The sequence below is a fragment of the Lactuca virosa genome, chromosome 9, assembly GCF_052849685.1.
Source record: "Lactuca virosa cultivar CGN04683 chromosome 9, Lactuca_virosa_CGN04683_v6, whole genome shotgun sequence".
Taxonomy (NCBI): domain Eukaryota; kingdom Viridiplantae; phylum Streptophyta; class Magnoliopsida; order Asterales; family Asteraceae; genus Lactuca; species Lactuca virosa.
This window is the reverse complement of record NC_136434.1, coordinates 35,408,416-35,435,322: the sequence shown is the minus strand read 5'-3', so window position 1 is coordinate 35,435,322 and position 26,907 is coordinate 35,408,416. Positions and strand designations below refer to the sequence as shown.

Genomic DNA, 26,907 nt, shown 5'->3' with positions numbered 1-26,907 from the left:
TGTATAGAGACACCAAAGTAAACCATCAAATTAAAATCTACACAACATATGGAAGGGTAAGAGCAAATTAAACTCGAAATCAATATAAAAGATAACCCTAAAGAAACAAATTAAACACACAACACCTATATAAATCAAAAACAGAGAGTGACAGTTGTGTTCGTCGACAATTTGGAAGACAGATTCTCACAAAACGGGAATTGATAATGACAGCCAATTGCAGTGACTGATTTGAAGAAAACATAAATAAGAAAGCATAAGTAGAAGATCACAGCCAATTGCAGTGACTGATTTGAAGGTGATGAAAGTGGTGGTAGGGGGAGCGTTCGATTTAGGTTTTATGGATGTAAACAAAAGGTACAGAATGTGTTACCTGCTCGATTTTCTGATTTGTTGAGTTGGGAAAGAGAAGCTAACGGTCAAACATCCACAATAACAGTGATGAAGGGTGGCCTCCGACGCAAGTAAGCGATGTTGTGATGGTGACCGGTGAATGGGGGTGGCAGTGGTAAATGAGTTTTTCGTTAGGGCTTCTACTTTTCAGTGAGAGAAGGAAGATGGCGGTGAGTGAATGATCCGACGATGGTGGTTATTGGTTTTCGGTGTCTGCGTGCGAGTTCTGACCTAACACTGACAGAGGATGTGAGAGATGAGATGTTAATATAAAGGGCAGTTGGTGTTGACCGATTCATGTGGAATACCGTCTGACTTTTTCTTTTATTTACCGCATAAGATTTTGATGCATAAAATTATTGTACATATTGCATAAACCTTTGTACCTCTTAAAATTCAGCAAAACATGGTAAATGTTTTTAAGGTATATATATATATATATATATATATATATATATATATATATATATATATATATATATATATATATATATATATATATATATATATACTAGCCGTTTACCTGCGCCAAGCGACAAGTGCGAATACTTTTTTCTAAAATTAATTTCTAGAGACGATTAGTTTTTTTTGTGCAAATAGTTTACTACATCAAAACAATTAGCAATAAGAGTCATCTCGTAGAAACTGTCATTTGGCGAATGGTTTCCTTGAAGGTGTGTATATCGATAACGTGGCATGTAGAATGAAAACATATTGTATTTTCCAATAAATACAAGATTAATCCATAATTTATTTACTTCTAACTTATAAACCTACTATTTGTCCAAATAATTGCATTTGTATAAAAGATTATCACCAAGTAAATGATTTTGTAGGCCTATTATTGCAAATACTTAACATAGACATGCATGCATATAATTTCTATTAAATATTATATATTTTTAACTTAACTAAAAGTATATATTTAACCAAAATTGAAAGTAAATTGTTAGTTCTTGCAACACTTTATATCAAAATAGATTTGGCTCAATAGGTAATTAAGCAAAAAAAAAACCTCAAATATTAAACAAACGTGTCTTCACCCAAAAAAAAAAAAAAAAAACTTCACAAGTTGGTCAATAATTGCACCAATTCTTTTTTTGGATGTAGTGCACCACCAATTGATCTATTCTCTATTATAGACTAAAGATGACTTGTACGAATCTTGAGGGCATCCCCTTTGTGATAGACTAAAGATGACTTGTACGAATCTTGAGGGCATCCTCTACACAAAGGTTAAAACCATAACACAAACTTCAACTCGAGTTATATAAAAATAATTATCACAAACAAACAAAGTGAGAAAGAGAAGATATACAACTAACATCACCTTGGGCCGAAGTTGTGTCATCATAATCATCTTCTCCTTTTTCTACATCCATTGCAACTGCTATAATTATTTAGAAAATAATCATTCAATATTATGTCACACTTGAATATAAGTTATTGGGGATGATGAGCATAGGGACCGGGTATTAACCTTTACAAGCGGAATCTGGTGCTAGAGAATTTTTAGAGCAAGAACTGATATGATCGGGACCATTTCCTATTCCAAAAGATTGGAACCGATTGGAATCAGTTTTTGTTTGGGCTTTGGAACCAATATAGTGTTAAGATTGTACTAATGCCCAATTTTTCAATACATAAACTAAAATAATGTTTTAATATTATTTTAGTCATACACAAATTTAAGTAGTTTCTATTTATATTACTTCACGTTTTCAATTTCGAAGTTTTAGTGACTTCTCAAAATATAGTGTTGGGCTTTTACTAATGCCTTTTCCCCTATTAGAGAAATTATTTTTTCTCGTTTCACCATTCACGTGTATTATCCTCTGTATCTAAATTTCTTTGGACCATAAGATCCAAACATAAATTCATCAAATACCTAACCTTTCAAATTCCACTTATCTTTGTAATCCAACAGTTAAAACATGTGATGTTGTATGAAACATAATGAAAATGTCTATACACCCCTTTTTCATTAAAAATGTTTACGTCTTAAAACAAAGGTTCCATTTAAAACCAAAATGAAACCATTTTAGATTATACCCAAATCTTTAAAGGGAAAAACCCTCTGTAACATATCTTTCATCTCTTCTTTTCAGAAGGACACATATCCTATAATTAGCTAATTACATTAGAATTCTTCGACATTTAACTGAGGTCTTCAGTCCTACAAAATCATAGTAGCAGCTTCCTACAGCAAAACAAATAATATCATACAGAAAAGAGTTCATAAGAGTATAAAATAATTGGCGTCAAGAATAAAAAATGACATTCCCTTTTAAAACCAGGCACAAAATATTACATTCTCTTTTAAATCCATTATTGGATTAAAGCATCATTTGAATACCATTTGTAGACAATACAAATTTTAGAAGTAAAACATCACCAATATTTTCTTCCATCTTTGTTTCTGTAACTTGTGCATAAGTGTCGTGTTTTGTATGTGTATGAGGGAAAGCTTCAAGGGTATCATTCTTCTTAAATTAAATAGAATGAAAGAAAGCTGAAATGGCGAAAGAAAAAACCACTTTAGTGGCAGAGCAGGAGGAGAACAACGATGTGTACAGCTGGATCTGATAACTTTGTCATGATCGACATCACATCCAAATCACAAAGCCATAAAATAAACTTTATAGCTAAGTTGATGATGGAATTTGATACAATATATGAGGCCATATTCACCATATCTCAGCTGCCCATTCTGAAAAAAGGAAAAGGATTAAGCAACTTCAATTCATACATTGAACATGTGAACCAGTAAAAGTATCATATAGCTGTAAAAAAGAATCTGAATCAGGGGGTAGCTTTTGTTTGATACTTTAGAAGTCCATCATCATCATTCTACAATAAAACAAAATAAAAACAACCATTCAGTCAAAACAAATTCAAAGAACATTAAAGTTCATTTCATCATCTGAACCATCCGTATATACCCAAAATTTCTCCATTGATGAGCATAAAACAAAACATTTGAAATCTACTAAACATTAAAAGTTGAAAAGAGAACTAATAAATAGAGCATATATGGTGAAGGTCTGAGTGGAGATCTTCAAAAAACAGAAATCCTTGAATTGAGACCACAATTTACTAAATGTAAATAAATAATACTAATCATAAGGAACACTTGATTTTATGGTTCGCATCATAAGTCTGAATCACATCCATATCTGCAAATTTATAAAGATCCAAGAACATATATAAGAAGATTATTAGGACTCAAAGATTAAAAAATCCAGTTCTTAAAATGATGCTAAATTTAAAAAGTGAAAAGAAAAAGAAGGAGGTTTACAGCTTGAAATCGAATCTAGGCCGAGGTCGCTCGCTCAAAACATTCATGGTTAGGGTACATGGGAGCTCTGGGAGCTCTAAGCTAGGGTTTTTAATGGAGATTACAGCGAGAGATATGAAGTTGTGTCTTAGGTCAACACAGAAAATCGAAAAGTGCAAGATCCCAAAATCGAAACGAAACTTGAAAAAATATAACAAATTAGGGCTACAAAACATAAATCGCGTTAGGGCTCTACCTGGTACTACCTGACAGGGAAGATATGTCGTTGTTTCAACCACCATCACCACCACTTCCATAAACCTTCTGTTAATATGAACCTGCAAACCAACATGGAATTGAAGATGAACACATAAAGCAGAGAGAGAGAGAGAGAGCACAAAGAAATAGGAGAATGAAACCCACCACCACGGTCGGAGGTAGACATTTAATCCATCATCTCAATCGAAACCCACCACCACAGTCGAACCTTCAACAAAACATGACACCACAGTGAGCCATAGTCAAACACATTCACTCGAGCCACATATAGCCAGCTGTCGGAAGACGGAATCTGGTTTTGGCACCTGTAAAGGTTGTCACTCTTCCGATTGAATTTTAGGGTGGATAAGGGTGGTTGTGCGCTGGTTATGATGAAAAACGACGATAAATTGGAGCTCCTTAGATAGATTAATGGTTGTGGAGGATATAGGGCTTAGGATGTGGCTGACATTAAAGGGGTTTTAGAGTCCAGATCCACCGATGTTGTTTGGGAATGACGTAGATTGTGACAACGGTGTTCGTCGTCAGGAACCTGCAGGAAATCATAAACCTAAACCTTATGTTAATATAAACCAAAAAATCAAAATGAAATCAAAGAAGAACACATCAAGCACTGAAAGAGAGCAAAGAGAAATTAGAGGATGTAAGTAATTTATAGAATACGGTCGGCAATTAGAGGAGATAATAAAATGATTTTTCAAAATTTGAACTCCTCGTTAAATCACGGCTCCGCATATCACGCCAACTAACCGAAAATATGTAAATTAGTAACAACTGCTTCCTTAACTTTGGCTTGACTTTTTCTAGTTGACCAATTCAATTGGCTGGAATTTAGGAATTGTGGTTCATCTTTGACTGATTCTCCTGTCGATAAGATTTTTTGTAATGCATAAAGTTGTTGTAAAGGTTGTTTTATAGAGTGTACCTCTTAAAATTCAGCAAAACATGCTAAATGTTTTTTAAGGTGCTAGCCGTTTACCCGCGCCAAGCGACGGGTGTGAATAATTTATTTCAAAAATTAGTTTTTGATGACGAATAGTTCTTTTGAAATAACACATGACGGACACATAAAACATCTGACATGGGTGGGACATTTTTTGTGGGGGGTAGGGTGGGTGGGTGAGTATGTATGGGTGTAATTCATATTGTCAAATAATCCATTTTGGCAAATATAATTCTAAAAAACATGTCATACTCAAAACAACACATTACGGATACATAAAACATCCAACATACATTAAAAAACTATTTATATATGTTGCTAGCTTTTATTATAAACTTAAGTGAACTATATTACCTTAAGAGATAAAGGCCTTTCACAAAATAGTTACAACAAACAAACATAGTAGGAAATTTTGTAAACCGGCTAGGACAATAAAACAAAATAAGGTGATTGAATTGGATAACAACAAACTATTTTCTTTCGACTGGTTTTGCTTCTAGTCATTCTATTCATTAGCAATAAACTATTAAATTTAACTTTTTCTGACAAAATAGAATATGAATAATATTTCTTTTACGAAAAATAACAGGCACAATTTAACATAAAAAAATAATCAAAGCCCTCGTATATGAGTGACATTTTAGCTAATAGTAATACCAAAAATAATTAATTGTAAGTTTTTTTTAATTTAATGCCATTGACTCGTTTGTTCAAAGATAAAGTTACATTTAGATAAGTTGGATGCTCTCCGTATGATCCTTTGTTATGTCCCATAGAAACTTTGAAAGTGCCACATATTATTAAGTAAGGAATGGCAACGTCGTCAAATTAACAATTACAAATTTTCGTTTTTTTCAATATTATGCATGATTCATCTTTTATTTTATTCTAAACCAATAAATAAAAAATTAAGCCAATTTTCGTTAAAAGAAAGGACAAGGCTCAATTTCATATACTTTTTAAATTATATTGTGTACATAAAAAAAATAAAGGTAATGTATTGTTGGGGATTCCACCTCCTACCTCAAGTGCCCTGCTTAGATCGTAAAGTATAAACAATTGCACACTAATGGTTTCCAGATCTCCTAAGCACCTGATTATTAATAACCAAACGATTAATAATAACGTACCAATATTGGATAGACTATGAAGCATATTAATATTAACAAACTGCCAGAGTTTTCCTCCACGTGGTCATTCATCATTAAAAACCGGTACCAAACAAAATAAAAATAAACTACCACATTTCTTAAAAATATTAGATCAGTGGCCATACCTTATTGTTATCGGCAAAGAAAAATATAACCACAATGCCTTTTACATGTAATAATAAAATATAACTACTGTGCAGTTATGGATAAAAAGGTTGATTACTATTTTGGTTAAATAAATCTAAATATGTTGCTATTATAGGTAAAAAAATATAAGTACAATGGTATTACAGCGAAATGATGATAGACATTGCCTGTAATAGTAATGAACTCATTTCTTTACACATAATCACAACCCACTCAAATTTTGTACGGTAACCTGTAACAAACACGAAAAAGAAATATTATAAATCATGAACCTACTTGGGATTATAGATAAAAGCAATATTACTGTTCAGAATCACAAAATGAAAGAAAGAAATTACCAATTTGTATAACACTTTAGTCAATAAATATAAATGCATACCTGACCAACAATATTCTAGCCCCGTTTCATAAAAGTTGGATGCGTTTGTCTTTTTCCCATCACATATTCTAACAACAAAACCCCAAAGTTATACACATGATTTCACATCTGTCTCTGATGCTTTACAATTACTTTGTTTCACATATTCAAAAGCTCAAAAATGTTAATGACATCATTTATTTCTGTAATAACATCCTACTTTAAGTCAAAACCAAGAACGTATGTTCAACCATTACCATCTGAAATGTGCATCAACTCTAATGCAATAAAAACAGAAAAAACACAATAAATAGATACATACCTCAATTCCAAATATGTTTTACATCATTTGACTGTGTATTAGTAGAAATGGTATAGATTAGTTAATTGAGTTCTTGGACAAATGACAATGCTACCCTCTTTTGGATGACTAACTTGAGTTCGTGGATAATAAAAGCTCATTGATAGCCATAAAAATTATAATAAAATTTTATTCTCTAGTTTTTTGAAGAAATTTATTCTCTAACCTTCATCAATGGAATGGATTTCTTCAAAATCAAAAGGCAAAGGGAACAAAATCAAGGCCAAATGGTGACGTTTTTGATTTCTAAGATCCAAAACAGAAATGATGCCTGAGGTTAGAGCTACAAAATAAAGGAAAAAGGCAGTTTTTTCAAGAATGTTGCTCCTTATGATGCCCCTATCAAATTTTGTGTAAAATAACTGATTAAATATCTTTAAATATTAAATAGGTATGAACTCTGGTGGCCTAAATAGACATGTAAAAATGCAATCTTTCATGAATAGGTTATTTCATATATACTCTAAATCGATTGCCAACAAATAATGACTACTTACCATTCATTCTGGTTAGTCAATATTCATAAAAAAGGCCAAGAATACGATAAAGATTTTGGTCGGTGTAAACTATACTCTTAATTGAAACATGAATCTATTTATTTATATCTGTAGAGAAAGGCAAGAGAGTATGATTATATGTACTCTGAATAAATTGACAACATATTGTGAATAATAAACCAGTTTTCTTTTAAGGATTGTGACTTCTAGTAGGTCTATCCACAAGCTTGAGCAGGATCTTTCATGGGCTTCAGAACCTCTTACACCATTAGGCTATAAACTCAAGAAATAGTGAAACACAATTCAACAAAAATTAGAGATCTTAAAAATGATTGTGAAAAAAAATTGAGATTTACTCAAATCAGTTAGCTATGTTTATGTGAAATATGAGTGCTTACTAAAAGATACCTTGTGTGTTCCAGAATAGAAAAATAATAATCCAAGATTTTATTTTCTCTCCTAAAAAGAGTCATTAAAAAACACATAATTAAATCTTTACACCAAATTTCACACAAAAGAAGTTCAATCCAATACTGTTATGCAGAAGAAGTGTTCAAAATGTTAAATCATCTCAAAACAAAAATGGTCAGATTTCTAGAACTTCGGGTAAAAAAGAAGAGAAAAGATGATCAAATCATCACTACTTGATAGCAACTCTACCAACGAAAACTCTATTTTTTTTAAATCCTCTTTCAGGCATTTCATCAAACAGTTTCTTCGTATCTATAAACCGGACACATAATGTAAAATACAAAAATAACATGTAAAATATCAAGAATTTGAACTCTTTCATACCTGATGTATATGAAGATCGATACTACGATTTCAAGGTTGCTTTTAACATCTTGTAGCTGTTCAGATTTTAAAACGAAAATGAAACTCAAATTAGTTTGGGGAAATCAAACACAAAAATTAGATTATAATGTCAAAATATAACATGAATAAGGAAAACAAAGATCAATAGGGTAAGTGCTTCTAATGAAAAAAAAACTAACCATTCGTTTTTGTATTTAGACCCTTAATTAGCAGGGGATATTAGATGATTTTACATACCTACACGATGATGAGAAAGTGACGGAAGCAGAGTGGTAGTGGTGTAGTAGTTGTTCGGCTTTTAGATCTAAGGTACTGCAAAGGATAACATAATGTTGCATAAATTGGTAAAGTCTAGACTTTCTTCAGTTGTCAAATAATCATTTTTGGAGTCTCACTTATTTGGGATCTTCACACTACATTACACAACATAGCAGCACAAAAAAAAGTTGAATTTCAACAAAGCATCACCAAGGGAAATATGGTTAAGATTTAATTAAAAAAGGAGTAAGTCTCCACACAACATGTATATAATGTAACTATCACTTCTTGAGTTAATACAAGGGTGAATTTCATCAAAGCCCTCACCAATGGTAAAATGGTCAAGATTTTGATGAAAAAGGAGGAAGGCTTAACCAAGAAATCAATGTCATCCACCCATGATAATAAAGATAATTGAATGTCATTCATGAAGTTCTCCTTTGACTTTTTCATATTCCTGAATAAAAATTCATATAATTTGTTACAGATGAAAACATATGAAAAATAGTAGAGTTGTCTACTTCTACCATCAAAATCAACAAACTCACAAACTGAAGCCAAGAACCCAACTTCTACCAAACTAAAAACCAACTAACCAAGAATAGAAAAAGGACAAAGTCAAGAACAGCTAACTCAGATTAAAAGTTGAAAGTATAATGTTATTTCTTATGTTTATCCACTATCTAAGAAAAAAGAGTTGTTGTTGTTATTACCTATATGAAAATACTCAAAAATATCATTGCACTATCTTAGGTGATGCAACTTGCACTATTTCTGTCGACCTGTTGTTACTTGAGCACTGCTGCTATTAGTCTGTTTCAGCATAAGGTGCCATGGATACTATTAGTTACCTGAAATGTCAAGTATAATTCTTGAGATCATAAAAAGGCAATGCACTTGATTATTTTTCCCAAATACATATACTTGAAAGACTTTAAAAGGAGAAAGATTGAAATGAATAACAGTCATCTGAGTTAATCAAAAGGTAATCGAAACTTTGATGTCATACAATCTATAAAAATTAGAAAAATGAAAATTTGATTCAAGTCAAAAGGAGATTAGGCATTCTAGGGTTTGTGTTATTACCACCTTGCAATTACCTGAATTCTGACTCACAAACAAAGAATTAAGATTTAAATTGAATATGAAACAAAGAACAATGTTAGCATGTTAACTATACCTTGCAGTGTAAAAGTTCACGGTATGGTAACAACTAAATGAGATAATGACTCTTCAGGCCCAAAATCCTTCTTCTCACTTGTCAGTTGCTCATGTTTCTTGTTCAAGCTTCTTCAATTCAGCCATACATATGCCAAATCAACAAGAAAACCAATAAAAATAGAAATTTGTTACGAAAACATAAATATATTAATGATTAAAACTCTAAGATGCGAGTTTCTTATTCAAGCTTCTTCAATTCAACCAAAATTGTATTCCATTTAGTATATGCGCCATCCAGGAGAAAAAAAGGGGTTGATCAATTAGAACCATATGATAAAATATCTAATCATGATCACATACAAACAATTTTAAAAAGAATAAGATGTTTATCTGACTTACAGAGGTAGTGTTGATGGCATAATTGTTTTATACTCCCTCAACCTTGTGTCTCCAGATCTACAAAAAAAAACATAAGGATCTCTTGATAATGGGGATAAAGGTTTGAGAATGACAGAAGGGAGGATCGTTATGGTAAATAGAAGAGAGGCGGAGGTTAGGCTTTCTGGTGGGTCTGATAGCGATGGTGTGGTGGTCTTGAGTGGTGTTGGGTGTGTGGTCAAATTATGGCGTGATATCATGGCTCTGCTGGGGAGTTAGAGATGGTGAGTGGGCTGACGGCTAGTTAGGGTTAGAGATAAGGAGCGATGATAGAGAGAAGAGGGAGAGGAATGGTTTCACAGAAGCCGGAGCCAATATTGAGCCATGATGAAGGTTGATGGTGGGTGGAGAGAAGGAGGATGGGTGGTGTTGGTGAACCTGAGAAAATGGATGATTCACTCAATTTGAGCCAATTGTGGTGAAACGCAAGTCACGCAACATACAAAGGAAAGAGGTGAGGTTGCCGATATAGGTGCCGACAGTTAACTTGATAAAGCAGATGGGTGAAATTCTGGGGATTTAAAGGGACTAAGTCAAACAGTGGAAATAGATAACTCTGAGAAAATGGGATTACAAGGGACTTAGTCAAAAGTCAAAGATAAGCTAATAAACCATCCGATTCTTTTGGTTGATTTTTCCAGCGGTTGACCGATCTGATTTTTCTAGAATTGCATAAAGTTGTTGTATATGATGCCTTAAAGATTGTACCTCTTAAAATTCAGCATTTAGGGGTAAATGCTTATTAAGGTATAAAGATATATATATATATATATATATATATATATATATATATATATATATATATATATATATATATATATATATATTCCATATTTTTTTAACTAACTAATTAAGGCTATATTAGGAATATATCAAATAAAATTAAATTGAATGGTGATTTGTTATAATTTTAGTGGGTAGGAATAAATATAGGCATAAAAGGTAGGAGGTAATTTAATTTCTCATATATATATATATATATATATATATATATATATATATATATATATATATAGGGTTGAGATCGGTTGACTACTCATAGTTTCCCGAGAACCTAAGAGCTAAAGGTAGAGCGTTAGTTCAAAATTAATCCATTAAGGGCATAATCGTCATCTTACCGATCACATTTAATGTTTAATTTTTTTTTGTTATTAGAAATATTAATAAAAATATCTAAAAATTAACATAATAAATAAAATTTCGAAATTTTTTTTTGAAAAAAAAATAATTTTCGATTTTTTTTAAATATTTTCAGAAAACATGATTTATTAAAAAAAATTGAAAAAAAAATATTTTCTAAAAAAAACTGTAATTTTTTCAAAAAAAAATTGCATTTTTTTCAAAAAAAAAAACCTGCAAATTTTTCAAAAAAACTGCATATTTTTCAAAAAAAACTTCAATCTTTTTAAAAAAACTGCATTTTAAAAAAAAACTGTAATTTTTCATTTTTTTAAAGTAAATTTTTAAAAATCAGTAAATTAAATAAAAAAAATAACTAGAATATTAAAAAAAACTCTATTTTTTAACAAAAAAAAAATAAAAACAACGTTTTAAGTGCATATATGCATATTTCTTATACTATAATATTTGTAAGTAAATCATAAAAAAATCTCATTTTTATTAATCAATATATAAACATAATACTACAAGTATTTTATTCGATACAAAATAAAATATAAAAAATAAAAAAACTACAAAGATACATAATGTTATCATTTCTTCATATCAAGATTTTCATATTTTCTTCGATTTATCATTTTTCACATCTTCAATATTTTCCACAAATTCTTCAAAATCTACAAGAAAATTAAAAAAAAATGATTAATGCAAGAACACTCACAAAAATACGCATGTATATATTATGTAAGATTCACATGTGATTATATAATGTGATATCATATGTGATTGTATCTTTTAAGATTCAAATGTGAAATTCGCAAGAAAATTTTAAAAAATAATTAACGAAGAACACTCGCACAAAATGCATGTGTGCATATACACGTAATTCATATGTGATTCACTTGTGATTTACATGTGAATCACATGTAATTCATATGTTATTCACTTGTGATTTACATGTGATTAATATGTGAATTACATGTAATTTACATGTGAATCACATTTAATTCATATGTGATTCACTTGTGAATCACATGTAATTCCTATGTGATTCACTTGTAATTTACATGTGAATCACAAATGAATCATATGTGAATTACATGTGATTTACATGTGAATCACATGTAATTCATATGTGAATGACATGTTATTTACATGTGAATCACATATAATTCATATGTGATTTACATGTGAATCACATGTAATTCATATGTGATTTACATGTGAATCATATGTGAATTACATGTATTCATATGTGATTCACTTGTGATTTACATGTGAATCATATGTGAATTACATGTACTTTACATGTGAATCACATGTAATTCATAAGTGAATTACATGTTATTTACATGTGAATCACATGTAATTCATATGTGATTTACATGTGAATCACATGTAATTCATATGTTATTCACTTGTGATTTACATGTGAATCACAAGTGAATCATATGTGAAGTACATGTGAATCACGTCTAATTCATATGTAAATTACATGTTATTTACATGTAATTCTTATGTGATTCACTTGTGATCTACATGTGAATCACATCTAATTCATATGTGATTCACTTGTGATTTACATGTGAATTACAAGTGAATCATATGTCAATTACGTGTGATTTACATGGAAATCACATGTAATTCATATGTGAATTACATGTTATTCACCCACCAGATAATGCATCTTTACCCACCAGCTACAACCAGCAAACTACCACCATCAAATATTCATATACATATATAATTCTCATAAAATGGAACATATATAATATAATTAAAGCACCAACATACCTAGACAATCTCATTTAGGTCATCTTCTCTCTGCAACACCTCACAAGCTTTTGTCCTAATGTTGATGAAATCCAAATCAAATTTCTCATAGAATGATTTTAATAATCAAAATACATATTAACAAAGTGTCAGGTTGTTAATAGAAATAAATATTAAGAAATTAGGACTCCTACCAGTGCTAATTAACAAAAAAAAAAACATAATAAGCACTAAAGCATCTTATCGTTTGTGATCAGATCAAATATTATCATGTCGATTTCAATATACTAATTCAAAAAGAAAAGAGGGAGTGATTGTTTAAAAGCATACCCATCCAAGATGTTGCAGAATGAGATCTTTATCAGATAATTCGTCAAGAATCCTTGAAGCTTCAGTTTATGCAGTCTCTTTACCAGATATAATGTTTACACCTTCCCCACTTGTTTCATTTATCCGTGTTTGGTCCTTCCAAAACCCGGATGAATAGTTTCTTGCCAATATTCTCCAAATGGCAAGAGCCTTAGAACTCATCCCTTTGCTTTCACAAAGAAAAGCAAGTGTCCTTAAATGCCATGACTCATTCAGTAAAGTTTCCAACTCTTCCTGCATTACCCATTAAAACTACTTAGTTTAATTATGTTTTTATTAATTATCTTTTCTCAATTCTGAATAAAATAATTACAACCATACCACTATGCACCAATTTTTAGAAGAAGCAAGACTCTCCATTTCATCAACTAAATTCAGAGCTCTATAAAGATACATTAATAACGTGTTAACGCCCTCCTTCACAGATGGTGTCAGCTCTTTCTCACGTGAAGCCTTTAAGTACCTATAAAGTTAAAGAAAATAGTAAAATAAGAACAGTTGAAATTGTTGGTCTGAATTTGTTGTAATAAAATCAAATCGAAGAAATAAACTTCTTGAAACAAATAAGTTAATAACAGTCTAGAATATATAAAATTGATTAAGTTTTTTTTATAGCAGAGTCAATTAAATCATCTCTATTTGGAGGATTCAAAAGGAAATCATCATCTACAGCTGTCTCCAAACCTGCTTTTTTAAGAAAAATAGCTCTTTGAATAGCTATCAATCCATTGTCAATAACAGTTTCCAAGGGGGCAGGTGGAGGATGTAAACCCCAATAACGATTCCTAGGTACCTTAAAAACAACTTTAATTTCAGTAATATTATTTTTTATCAATGAAAATATATCAATTATTAATTAAATATGTAAGCATACCAGCAATGACCAACGATTTGGATCTGACATGATGAATGGAAAGATCTCAGAAGGCTGCATGGTTTCTGATAATAGAAAGTGGTCAACTGCTTCTTCAAAATGCAAGTCAAACATTAACAAGAATCCTACTTGAGCATGAACAAATGACATTGCTTCCTTTGTTATTTCACCATCATCATGAAGCTCCTCAACCAAAGAAATTGCCTCCTTGAAATCCTTCTTTCTAAAAAAAACCTTAATTTGTTCTTCAGAGGGTACTTTCAAGTAGCAAATTACCTTGGATGATGTTGCTACAACCACCACCTTGCTAGTTTCATCTTCATCATCTGCTATGACACGTTGACCAGTTCCTTCTACCGAAAACACAATCTTATGAACACATTTCCGGGATTTTTTTAAGATACAACTCCATTTTTCCATTGTGAAGAGAAATGACACTTGTGCCTATCTCCCATATACCATCTGGAGATCCATGAAAGACCAAACTTCCACCCACTGGTTGCCCTTAAGAGTCAACAATAATCCCAACATTATCAACAAGCATAAGGACTTTATACTCTTTTTTTAAAACCTTAAGACATGGTGTACTCATGTCTGGCAATGAAAAGATCAAACCACCTTGACCTGTAACACATGAACACAAATAATAACCATTTGAACTACCCACAACAATGGAATCATCAATCCAGACCATCTCTTTAAGTAAATCAACACATTGAATGTCTTTCATGGTCACAAGAGTACCTGTAACACTATCATAACTCTCATTACTCTCATTACTCCTACCAACAAGCCCCACTAAAATCATAGCAGCATAAATGTCCAAGCATAAATGTCCAATCTGCTAATTACCTAGACTTGGATAAACACAACCTAAAATACTGATAAAAAACACCTTTGAATATAATATGCACATATAAACCACTAGCAGTACATAAAGAAAGACAGCTACTACATTCCTAAGCTTCAAAAACCAAAATGGAAGAAAAAGAGACAGAGAGAGAGAAACTTAAAGAGGATCAGAGGATAGAAGTAAACTATTGTTTATTAATTTAGTTCATCACCACTCACAAAATTTCATCACTTACTTGATTCTGATTCCGATTGTGAAACTCATGTTATGTGCCTCCATTCCTTAAAATCTTGTAGCAATCAGCACCCTTGTATGCCTCTTTCCGGCTCCCATATGGCATCGATTCACAATAATATCGATGCTAAATCAAATCACGCAGATTTTGATAAAATTGTATTATTAAAGGTCTGCAAGTGAAGAAATTAATGTAGAGTAGAGTGATTAGGGTTTTTACTTCGGGGAAGACGACCATGGCACCGAAACGAGGGGCGAGTTCCCAAACAAAGCCGGTGTTGACAGCGAACCATTCGATGTCGCTTTCGTTGCTGCAATAAAGGAAGATTGGGACCATACGATTAAGACCGATGTTTATCCTGATCAAATGAATCGTCGTCTCGAAGGCGTAAAGACGTGTGTGTGTGTGTGTTTGTGTCTGTAAGGGAGAAAGAGAGGGGGAGACGATGAGGAAGCCGATCAATTGATGGGCGTGAAGATTACCGGAGGCGACCATGGATTTCAAACTGTGATTTCATCCAACAATCAACGATGAAGTTGACGTGATGAAGTTGTAGAGAAAGAGAGAAAGAGAGGGAGGCAGAATGAAGAGAGCGACAGGGCAGTTGACGTGATTAAATCTGACAAGGGGAATCAATTACACTATCCCTAAAATACCCCTGATTCTTTTCAATAAGATGCCCCCGTCCATTTTTATTTTCACGTATTTACAAAAATATCACAAAACATCCTTACTCTCTATTATTTTAATCTAACGGTCATTGTTTAGTTCTCAGGTTCTCAGGAAACTTTGAGTTCTCAAATGATCCTTCCTCTCTCTCTCTCTCTCTCTCTCTATATATATATATATATATATATATATATATATAAGAATGATTTTTTAAAATAAACTATAAAAGTTCTAAGCACCAATAATCTCATAAATCTAATTTAATAAGGGCTTCATAAGAGTGTCATTGACTCCACACATCTACGAACTATCTACCATCGCCTACCATCCTTTTTACTGGCTCACACCAAACTGATCGATTCTCACCATCTCCCTCCTCATCTCATGATATAGACTTCAGGTGATCTTCTCCCCGTATCATAGTGTTGTACCCACCTATCTTCTCATGATGCAACTCACCTATTATCTAATAAAAAATATTTAAAAAAAATATTACATGTTTTATTTTTTTAACAAAGGGTATTCTAACCCTTCGATTTTCATAGTTCTTACGTCGATTTTGAATATACGAACAACATCGGTATATGGACACGAGTAGAAACACCACACCATCGATTGAAATGAAGAAACTAATACATATTTCTACGTCTCATTAATGCAGTAGATCATATTAGTGATTCCAAAAATTAGATGCAATATTATACGTGGGTTCAAAGAGGTTTTTATAGGCAAAAAGCATTGATGTTGATGACTTGATGTTATTATCGCTGTTGTTTAAATGTTTTTTTTTCTTATAGTATGAAATGAGAGTGAGTTTTATATGGTATAGTTTCTTGATTTTTACAAACTAATATGGCCACAATCGATGTTGCCCGTGAAGATGCCTAGAGAAAATGGTCAACTAGGCAAGAGGAGGGGAGGGGTTAATGGAGATGGTGCGGCGGGAACGTTATTTAATAATAAAGTAGAGAATAATAAAAGATAAAATGAAAAAAAAAAAAAAAAAAGAGGAAAATTGCAAAACCGAGGGTAAATTGTAATTTTATAAGGTTCTAACATTTAAATTCTAATGCAAGAAAGTCATAAATCGTACAAGTGCAAAATTTTAACCAACCACAACTCTACAAGGACAATTTCTTTACTATTTTGGTTATTTCATGCACGTTTTATATGCTTTTGGGAATCTAATAAAGTTATTAATAGAGGTTCATTGAACCTCCAATTTAGGCATAATGATGTCAACTCATAGCTAGCTCTCTCTCTCTCTCTCTCTCTCTCTCTCTCTATATATATATATATATATATATATATATATATATATATATATATATATATATATATATATATATATATATATATATAGCCTTATGTTATTGTATTCTAACTAATTATTGTATAGATGTAGGAATGATTGTAGGCAAATCATTTTACTTATTTTAAGAAAATGATTAATACATATTATTAAATTAAAGATAATTAAAAAAATATCATCTAATTTTATTCTAAGTGTATTTTAGTCAATTAACATAAATTTAAAAAAATAAATTGCAAATTTTAAGGAATAATTAATTCTCTAAACTTTAAAAATCTGATTTTTTGGATAATAAATATATTAATTCGGACATTCTAAAAGAATGTGTTTATGATTATCTTGAAAAAAACATTAAAATCTGACAGAATACTATAAACATATATTATCAAGATTAATAATTTTTAATGAATCCAAATTTTATATGAAATTAATTTTAATATCTTAAAAATCAATAATTACATTCATTCTTAACAAATACAACTATGAAAAAAAAACATACTTTTACATTACTTTTCTTATGGATGCATACTGTTAGCATTATTATAGCTACCATGATTGCTTTTAGTTACTTCGGTAAGATTACTGCCATTTTTTTAAACTAACTTGGTAACATGTGAAAATTTTCCTATACAACCCAAGTTTCCATCGATTCCCTAACACATTGAACTTCAAGATATTCATAATGGTTATTCTTCATGAAATGATAAAGGTATAAAATATGTGGCTAATTCTTCAACAAAAACACAAATTTAGGGCTTTGATGTGACCAATTCTTTAACAAAAACACAAATTTAGGGCTTTGATGTGGCCAATTCTTAATAGACAACAATGTATTGGTTATCTACATCCAAATAAGGGGAGAAAGAAAGAATTTTACCTGTTGTACATAATCAAGGAGAAAATAGTGATGAGGAAGGATGATATGAAAAGGCAACGCTGACGAGAACATAGAAGTGATAACGATGACGACGGCGAGTTGCAGGAAGCATGGAATGGTGGAATGGGCTGACAGTTCTGCTATATAATGGTGATGATGATGGTGTTAAATTCATTTGAAGAGGATTTGATAGAGATACATAGGATAGGGTTATTGAGATGTAGGCGAGATTCATCATCCAAGAACCACCACAGCCGAACACCACCATCATCAGCCAATCCCCTGTTCTCTATTCAAACAAAATCGCACAACCACACCTCCACACTTCAGCCACTATCTTTGTGACATCCCATTTTCACGGCCAGAAAAGACCGAGTTGTTTATGCTTTGTTTTAAAATCAGAGTAATCGTTTACAGAAAACAGTTGCGGAATTTGTTCCCAAAACAAAATGTGATAAGAATTTATCAAAGCATTTCTTTAAAGAAATGTATTTTCATTAAATAACAAAATCTCGGGATGTCATGTTCCGATACAGACCAAAAGCATAAACAGTATAAAATAGACCTTACAACAGTTATTTATAACTACTGATCTATAATCCAAAATCTCTCGTCAAGTCCACCAACTTATACTCTTGTGCCATTACCTGTAATGCAAAGAAAACTGAGTGGGTCAGGCTTGGGAGTCTGGTGAGCATATAGGGTTTTCAACCCACAATAATATAATTATTATATTTAATCATCAAACAATCAACCCAATTACCCATCCCCATTATCTTCTTTATTTCTTAAGGTTTTACCCTAAGAATCAACTATCCTTTATTCATTCGTTCCTAAGGATTGACCTAAGGAATTGGCACGAAGTCCATTGCTGCCAAAGTTTATCTATTAGGTACTAAATCCATAGCTATCAGGTGCTAACTCCATAGTCACCAAGGTTCACTTAACAAGCGCTAACTCCATAGTCGCCAAGGTTTACTCAACAAGCGCTAACTCCATAGTCGTCAAGGTTTACTCAACGTGCGCTAACTCCATAGTCGCCAAGGTTCATCAAATAGGCACAAAGTCACATCGTCGCCAAGGTTTATACAATAGGCGCTAACTCCATAGTCACCAACTATCTCATCTACCCATGTTCTACCCAACATTTTTGTAGATATAAATACTTACACAGTTTAAATCATTTAACACCTGTATAAAACATCAATTTCATGCCCATTTCAAATAGACAAATAATATATAAACACATAGCACGTATTTCATAGCAAATACTTCGTATTTATGTGTTAGAAGAAAAGTAACTACACACTCACACCAAACGTATACTTAATACATTCAAACAATACTTGTATTAAAATCGTGTTTATGAAAGGGACTATACACTCACTTGATCAGAAGATGATCGGGCAGCACTACGGCTCTAAGAGTAGTATTTCTTCGGTGAAACTAGAAGATCTTCACACACCGGGCTTCTCGCAGGCAGAGCTTCGGCTCGAAAACTCTTTTCTTCTCGGGATCTTCGGGCTTCGGGACTTGCTTCGTGTCTCGGGATGATACCGGGGATTCGAGGGGTTAAAATAGGGATTAGAGAGGGTATCGGGAGTGAGAGAGTAAGGGAGGAGGAACCAAAATCGGCTGACCCTTGATTTCTATTTATAGGGTGAATTTTCTGGGTTCACGTCGTGAGTTTCAAGTGCTCACGTCGTGGGGCTTGATCGTCACTGCATGCGTCATCACAAGTGGGGTCTGACAGAGTCCAGGTGACATTTTTCTGAGTTCACGTCGTGAACACAGTGTTCACGTCGTGAGTTCTGACACATGATCAGATTTCGTGCCCCGAACTTCAGAAATTCATATCTTTCGCATACGAGCTCCGTTTTCGACGTTCTTTATATGCACGCGTAGGTGAGGTTATGCTCTACAACTCTCGTTTAGACTCCGTTGGCTAATTTTGAATTTATTTTTAATATATTTTAATATATTATTTTTAGTAGGCCGGGACAGGAAAACTCCGTTAGAAAATCATAACTCCTTCGTCTGACGTCCGTTTTTGTCTGTCTTTCCGCCGTTGCACTACTATCGATGAGATCTTCAATTTTCATTTAGATTGTTTCGGCTAAATATCGCTCGATCTCATATTCGAACTTCGGGTTGTACACTGCTAAGCCGAAACTTCGAAAAATCATAACTTCCTCATACGAAGTCAGATTTAGACGTTCTTTTTATGCACGCTCGCGGTTTAACGTATTCTACGACTTTCATTTAGATCGCTAAGGCCAAATATCGCTCTAACGTAAATTCACTATTTACGTCGCGCTGTGTCGTGCCGGTTCTGTCGCGAAACTTCGACAGGTCATAACTTCTTCGTTATAACTCGGATTTCGGCGTTCTTTATATGTACGGAATCCTTGTAACATATACTATAAATTAGTTAAGATTAATCCTTGTAGATAATCTTCCATCAAAAAGTCATTTTTGACGCTTATCGTCTCTAATTGACTAGCCTAATCTACGGGCGTTACAATCTTCTAATCACCACAAGAACACTAACATCGACTCTCATAACCAACACCACCACCAAATCAGAATCGAAGAATCAAAATAAAGGTAGGATTTGTAGGGTTTTAAACATAATGGAAAAAATGGTAGTAGAAGTCCTGATCGATTTTTGTAGTCGATTCCAATTTTGCAGATGATTGTGGTCGGCGGCCAAAATTTGGTTTTTAGAGAAAGAGGGGAACGGTTGTAGATATATATGAGGAGAAATTAGGTTAAAGGTCAATCTACCGATACCATGATTATAGGGAGTATTTGCAGGGGCGGAACCTCTATAAGGCGAGGGAGGGCCATGGCCCCCCTGATTTTTTAACTTACTAATACATGGTTTATATATATATATATATATATATATATATATATATATATATATATATATATATATATATATATATAGTATTGATTAGATTTTTTAGTAACTTTTGGCCCCCTGATATCTTACGCAAATTTACTTATACAATTCAAGAACGGTATTACAATTATTAATTTACTCCAAAAATACAAACATAAAATCTTTTTTTTTTGAACGGCAAAAAAAAAGGCAAAAAATAAATCACGATCTCAGTCAATAAGTAATTAACGGAAATCCAAAAAATTATTGAAATAAAATCTAAACCAAACCCAATAAAATTAGGAAAGTAATACTCTATACAAAACCACAAAACGCTTCTAAATTTCTAATGTGCAATTTTTTAACTCAATCTTTGAGAAACTATAAACCCTAAACTAAAAATTCTGTTGCGAGAAGGAAAATAAAACTGCTCACCTTCTCCGGGGTTCTCATCACTCACTCCCCCTCTTTACCTTCATGATCTTTGTGCGGTCTCTATCTCTTCTCTCCGTCTTTTTCCAACTGCGACTCTGATCAACGTCTTCAACAGCCGATGCTTCCTCTCCAACGGACTTGTGCTGACTTTTTTTTGTTCGTTGTCTCTCTTCTCCAACATCTTCTCATCACCGGATTTGTGGTTATATGTCTCTTTTTCTCGCTAATCTCTTTAACTTTCTCTTTCTAGTAGAATGTAAAATAGTAGAATGTGAAATGGGTATCGGAATTTGAAAAACTAGAGCAGTGTTAAAATAGTAAAAGCCTAACAAATAGTAAAAGCCCACAACAATGCTTTATTACTTTTTTACTGTTTGTCAATTTATGAATTGCTAATTTGTTGTACAAATGACTCGTACATAAATCTTACCAAAATGTATAAAGAAACTAAATATAACTTTGTTTTTATATGCATATGTTATTTGTTAATTTCTATTTATTTATTTATTCATTTATTTATTTATTTTTAGTTAATTTTGTATTTTCGTTAAATTAAAATATTTTTTATAAACAATTTTCTGTAAATTCAAAATAATTAGTTGTTTAAAGCTTGAACAAATTGAATTTGTTTGTATGTTTTTGTATTGAAGTTTTAGTTCCGGCCCCCCTAGTTTTAATGGTTGTGTTCCGCCCCTGAGTATTTGTCGAAATTATTAATCAAATTACTAAATTACCCTTATTTATTTATTTATTTAATTTTGATTGGTCCACAGTCATTCCTATATTCACACAATAATTAGTTACAATACTTGAACCATATATATATATATATATATATATATATATATATATATATATATATATATATATATATATATATGACGAACATATTTTATGTCCATACCATTTTTTTATATTGAAATGTTATAAAGATTCTATGTTTTAAAATATTACAATATAAAATAAGTTAACCACATTTTTATTATGAATATTAGAGTATTAGAAATATTATATTTTTATGAAAACTAAAATATTAATATTTATAACTAACAAAAAAATAGTTTAACTGTCTCAGAAAAATAAGTTATTCTCAACCCATATATATATATATATATATATATATATAAAAAGTTCAATTGAAAAAATAAAAAATATTGAGAATAAGAGAATCATTCTTAATCAATAATTTATTTTTGCAGCAGAACACTTCATCGTACTGGACGAAAAGAGAAAAAGAATACACGCGTTTTTCAAACAAAACATTTTACTTAAACTATGCTAATTATTATCTTAATATATACAACACATAATTTTTCTTCGTTTTTTTAATTTTTAAGGAGCTATTTTTATCGAAAAACAATTTTTAATATATCAAAATTTATAATTTTTTATTCTTTATAAATAGACATCCTTAATGACATAGTTTTAAGATAAAATAAATTTTTTATTTTTTTATAGTTTCAATTTTCGTTATTAATAAGTGAATAAAAGTTAATCATATTTTATTACTTATAGTTTAAGTATCATTCATATATGGATATAACATGTAATGAACTTTTACAGTTTACATCAACTCTCGTCATATGTTATATTTACATATGAATAAATCGTATATTAGCTATCCTTACAAGTTATATTCATATATGAATAACACATTTATCAAATTTTGTTACAATTCATTTGTTATTCATATATGAATAAGTAGTTCGAATGTTCAAAACACTTCATCTTTTATTAACATACTACTTATTCATATATATGAATAACAGTGTAATAAAAATCTGATAAATATTTTATTTTTTAATGATTATGAATTTTGATATATCTAAAATATTTTTTTTGATAAAAAAAGCTTTTTAAAATTAAAAAAAAAAACAAAAACCTATATATATATATATATATATATATATATATATATATATATATATAAAGATAATGATTAACATAGTTTAAGGAAACATGTTTGGTTTGAAAACATACGTGTATCCCTTGCACATTTGCGCCAGTACGCCAAAGTGTTTTGTGGTAAAATAAACGTGCTGCTGAGATTGATTCCCCCATTCTCAACCTTTTTCTTATCAATCGAACCCTTTATCTCTTTATTTTCTCACCCCCTCTCTCTCTTTCTCTCTCTCTCTCTATGTATATATATATATATATATATATATATATATATATATATATATATATATATATATATATATATATATATATATTGTAACATCCCAAAATAATGGTAATTTTTTTTGCATTTTTAAATTAAGAGAAATCATCGTTTTGAAACGAAACCCATATCAAAACCAAATATCAACTACAAATATCCCAATATCATTGTATCACAAAATCTTCCATAAACATGTTATCGAAGGATGTATACGGTCACGCCTTTGCTTTCCCCCGATCATCTGAAGTACCTGAAATCATAACAATCAAACTGTAAGCACGAAGCTTAGTGAGTTCCCCCAAAATACCACCACACAAACATTTAACAGCATGCATACTAGGTCCACAACTAATAAACTAGATTACCCCTGTGCCCACATCATGAGTCTGGCGTGCCTTCCGGCCCACAGCTCATGTCTGGCTTGCTTTCGAGCCCACAACATATGTCTGGCTTGCCTTACTGGCCTACAACTTATGTTTGGCTTGCTCTCGAGCCCACATCATAAGTCTGGCTTGCCTTACTGACCCACAACTTATGTCTGGCTTGCTCCCGGGTTTGTTGGCGTCCTCACAGAGCAGGATTGCCTCAATCCAACCATACTATGTCGCATATACATAACAGATAACATATATCCAACAAATAGATAATCATATAACCAATCAGACAAACAAACATATCTACAATTCTCTAATGCATACCAACATCCTATATACCAGGACACAGATCTAACAGACCACTACAACATAGAAACATCCTATATACCAAGATACATAACCTAGTGGGCCCACATTGGTGCATTAGATCCACAAGTACAGTGAAGAAAACTCACTTGAATCGAAGAACTCTGAAACACTACGCTACGATCCCTTTTTTCTACACTGCTTGCACTCGTGAATCCACTAACACCATAACCAGATACAATCTTAAACAATAGTCCAAAATACTCAAGTTTTACCCAAATTCAAACGTGGTCAAAAAGTCAACGGTCAACGTAAGTCAACAAAAGTCAAAGTCCAAGGCAGCTGAGTACGCCCAACATACTCCATGTACGCCTATCATATATGATTCAGGGCCAGTTGGTGCAATGTACTCTCATGTACGCCTGACGTACATACGTCCAGGATAATTCCTACCTTTAGTGCTTAATCCTTTAAGACATTTTGTCCAAAGCTTAGTTTTAGACTCAAAACATCGACTTAAGTCATAAAGTTTCCACTTTTATGACTTTTCATGGCTAGAAAAGGTCCAAACGCTAAAACCCTAACTTATTTATCCATTAAGACATCTTAACTCTTGCATGGAAGGGATAGAATGACCAAGATCACATTTTTATGGTTCCTAAAATCTCCATAATGGATAACGTTTCCAACTTTATCCATTAGAATGGTCCAAGCAACCAAGATCTAGTCTTTTCAGTTTCAAAGGGACCAAAAGTGTATCTTTCTTAATTAATCCATTAAGTCCAAGTTCCCAACCTTTAGATCTGAATCAAAATGAAATTTTGATGGATAAAGTTTCCAACTTTATCCATAACAAGGTCACAAACTTTCAAGATCTAAACTTTATGCACTAAAGCAACCAAAAGCTCATAACATCCAAGACTAACTAGATCTAACAAATGCATCTTCAAGATTCACGCTTTAAACCTCCAGAAGAAAGATCAAGGTGAACAAGGTCTAGATCTATAAGCTCCAAATCAACTAACACTTCTCCAATGAGCTTCTTCTTCTCCAAAATGCACCAAGAACACTCCAAAGCACTTAAAAACTCAAGGATCTCACAAATGGGATTAGGTTTTGATATTAGGGTTAGAGAGGATGGAGGCTGAAAGAAATAAGAGTTTGGGGAAGTTAAGGAGCTTAAATAGAGCTCAAACCCCGAAATTAGGGTTTCGGTTATGATCACGTATGCCCATCGTACTTCTGGTACGCCCAATGTACCAAATTGATCCTCCACGATCAACCATTGCCTAGTACGCCCAACGTACGCGTTGTACACCCAACATACTTGGTTTAACCCAAAACCTCCTTAACTTCGAGCGGTCATAACTTCTTCGCACCAACTCTGTTTTTTGACGATCTTTATATCCACGAAAAGGTATTGAAGAGCCCCACAATATTATCTAGATATCTTGGACTAAAAAATTTTCAAACAAAAATCCATATTTCATGCAAGAACCCAGCCTATGAATTTTCTCTTTCTACGCTTCGACCCAATATGCATCTCAAGAGTTAAATCTTTTAACCATCATTACCTCCTTCCACAAGGACTAAATTTTAACTCCTTAAGGCCCAGAGCCTTTAAACCTCCAGAAGAAAGATCAAGGTGAACAAGGTCTGGATCTATAAGCTCCAAATCAACTAACACTTCTCCAATGAGCTTCTTCTTCTCCAAAATGCACCAAGAACACTCCAAAGCACTTAAAAACTCAAGGATCTCACAAATGGGATTAGGTTTTGATATTAGGGTTAGAGAGGATGGAGGCTGAAAGAAATAAGAGTTTGGGGAAGTTAAGGAGCTTAAATAGAGCTCAAACCCCGAAATTAGGGTTTCGGTTATGATCACGTACGCCCATCGTACTTCTGGTACGCCCAATGTACCAAATTGATCCTCCACGATCAACCATTTCCTAGTACGCCCAACGTACACGTTGTACACCCAACATACTTGGTTTAACCCAAAACCTCCTTAACTTCGAACGGTCATAACTTCTTCGCACCAACTCTGTTTTCTGACGATCTTTATATCCACGAAAAGGTATTGAAGAGCCCCACAATATTATCTAGATATCTTGGACTAAAAAATTTTCAAACAAAATTCCATATTTCATGCAAGAACCCAGCCTATGAATTTTCTCTTTCTACGCTTCGACCCAAATATGCATTTCAAGAGTTAAATCTTTTAACCATCATTACCTCCTTCCACAAGGACTAAATTTTAACTCCTTAAGGCCCAGAGCCTTTACACAATCGACTTCCGTCCCACGACCCTGAAATAAGAAATAACAGTAAACATGATGTTACATATATATATATATATATATATATATATATATATATATATATATGTTGAGGGCAGAGTGAGCGGACCATTCAGACCCTCGAGGATATGTTGAGGGCGTGTGCTATTGACTTCGGAGGGAGTTGGGATTCCCATCTACCTCTTGCAGAGTTTGCTTACAACAACAGCTATCATTCCAGTATTGGCGCCTCGCCTTTTGAGCTGTTGTATGGTCGGAAATGTAGAACCCCGATCTGTTGG

The 26,907-nt window shown here is 32.3% G+C and overlaps 2 long non-coding RNA genes and 1 pseudogene across 6 annotated transcripts; all 3 read right to left on the bottom strand.

Moving 5' to 3' along the window:
* Positions 1-1,391: 1,391 nt before the first annotated feature.
* LOC145140781 (uncharacterized) lies at positions 1,392-4,717 on the bottom strand. Of its 2 annotated transcripts, none has more exons than XR_013722282.1 (4): positions 4,094-4,717; positions 3,927-4,008; positions 1,724-3,569; positions 1,392-1,618 (listed from the first exon to the last, which is right to left on the bottom strand). It is a non-coding gene; the product is annotated as an uncharacterized LOC145140781 (long non-coding RNA). The 2 variants fall into 2 exon arrangements; XR_013722281.1 differs by having other exon boundaries at positions 1,724-3,243; positions 4,094-4,710.
* Positions 4,718-6,243: 1,526 nt separating this feature from the next.
* LOC145138836 (uncharacterized) lies at positions 6,244-10,543 on the bottom strand. 4 transcript variants are annotated; one of them, XR_013721756.1, is made up of 6 exons: positions 9,661-10,543; positions 9,194-9,331; positions 8,460-8,534; positions 8,202-8,257; positions 7,815-7,865; positions 6,244-7,679 (listed from the first exon to the last, which is right to left on the bottom strand). It is a non-coding gene; the product is annotated as an uncharacterized LOC145138836 (long non-coding RNA). The 4 variants fall into 4 exon arrangements; XR_013721754.1 differs by lacking the exon at positions 7,815-7,865 and having other exon boundaries at positions 6,244-6,422; positions 6,570-7,679; XR_013721755.1 differs by lacking the exon at positions 7,815-7,865 and having other exon boundaries at positions 9,661-9,770; positions 10,041-10,543.
* A 2,322-nt stretch (positions 10,544-12,865) lies between these two features.
* LOC145139120 (vacuolar sorting protein 3-like) lies at positions 12,866-15,022 on the bottom strand (annotated as a pseudogene).
* Between the last annotated feature and the right edge of the window lie 11,885 nt (positions 15,023-26,907).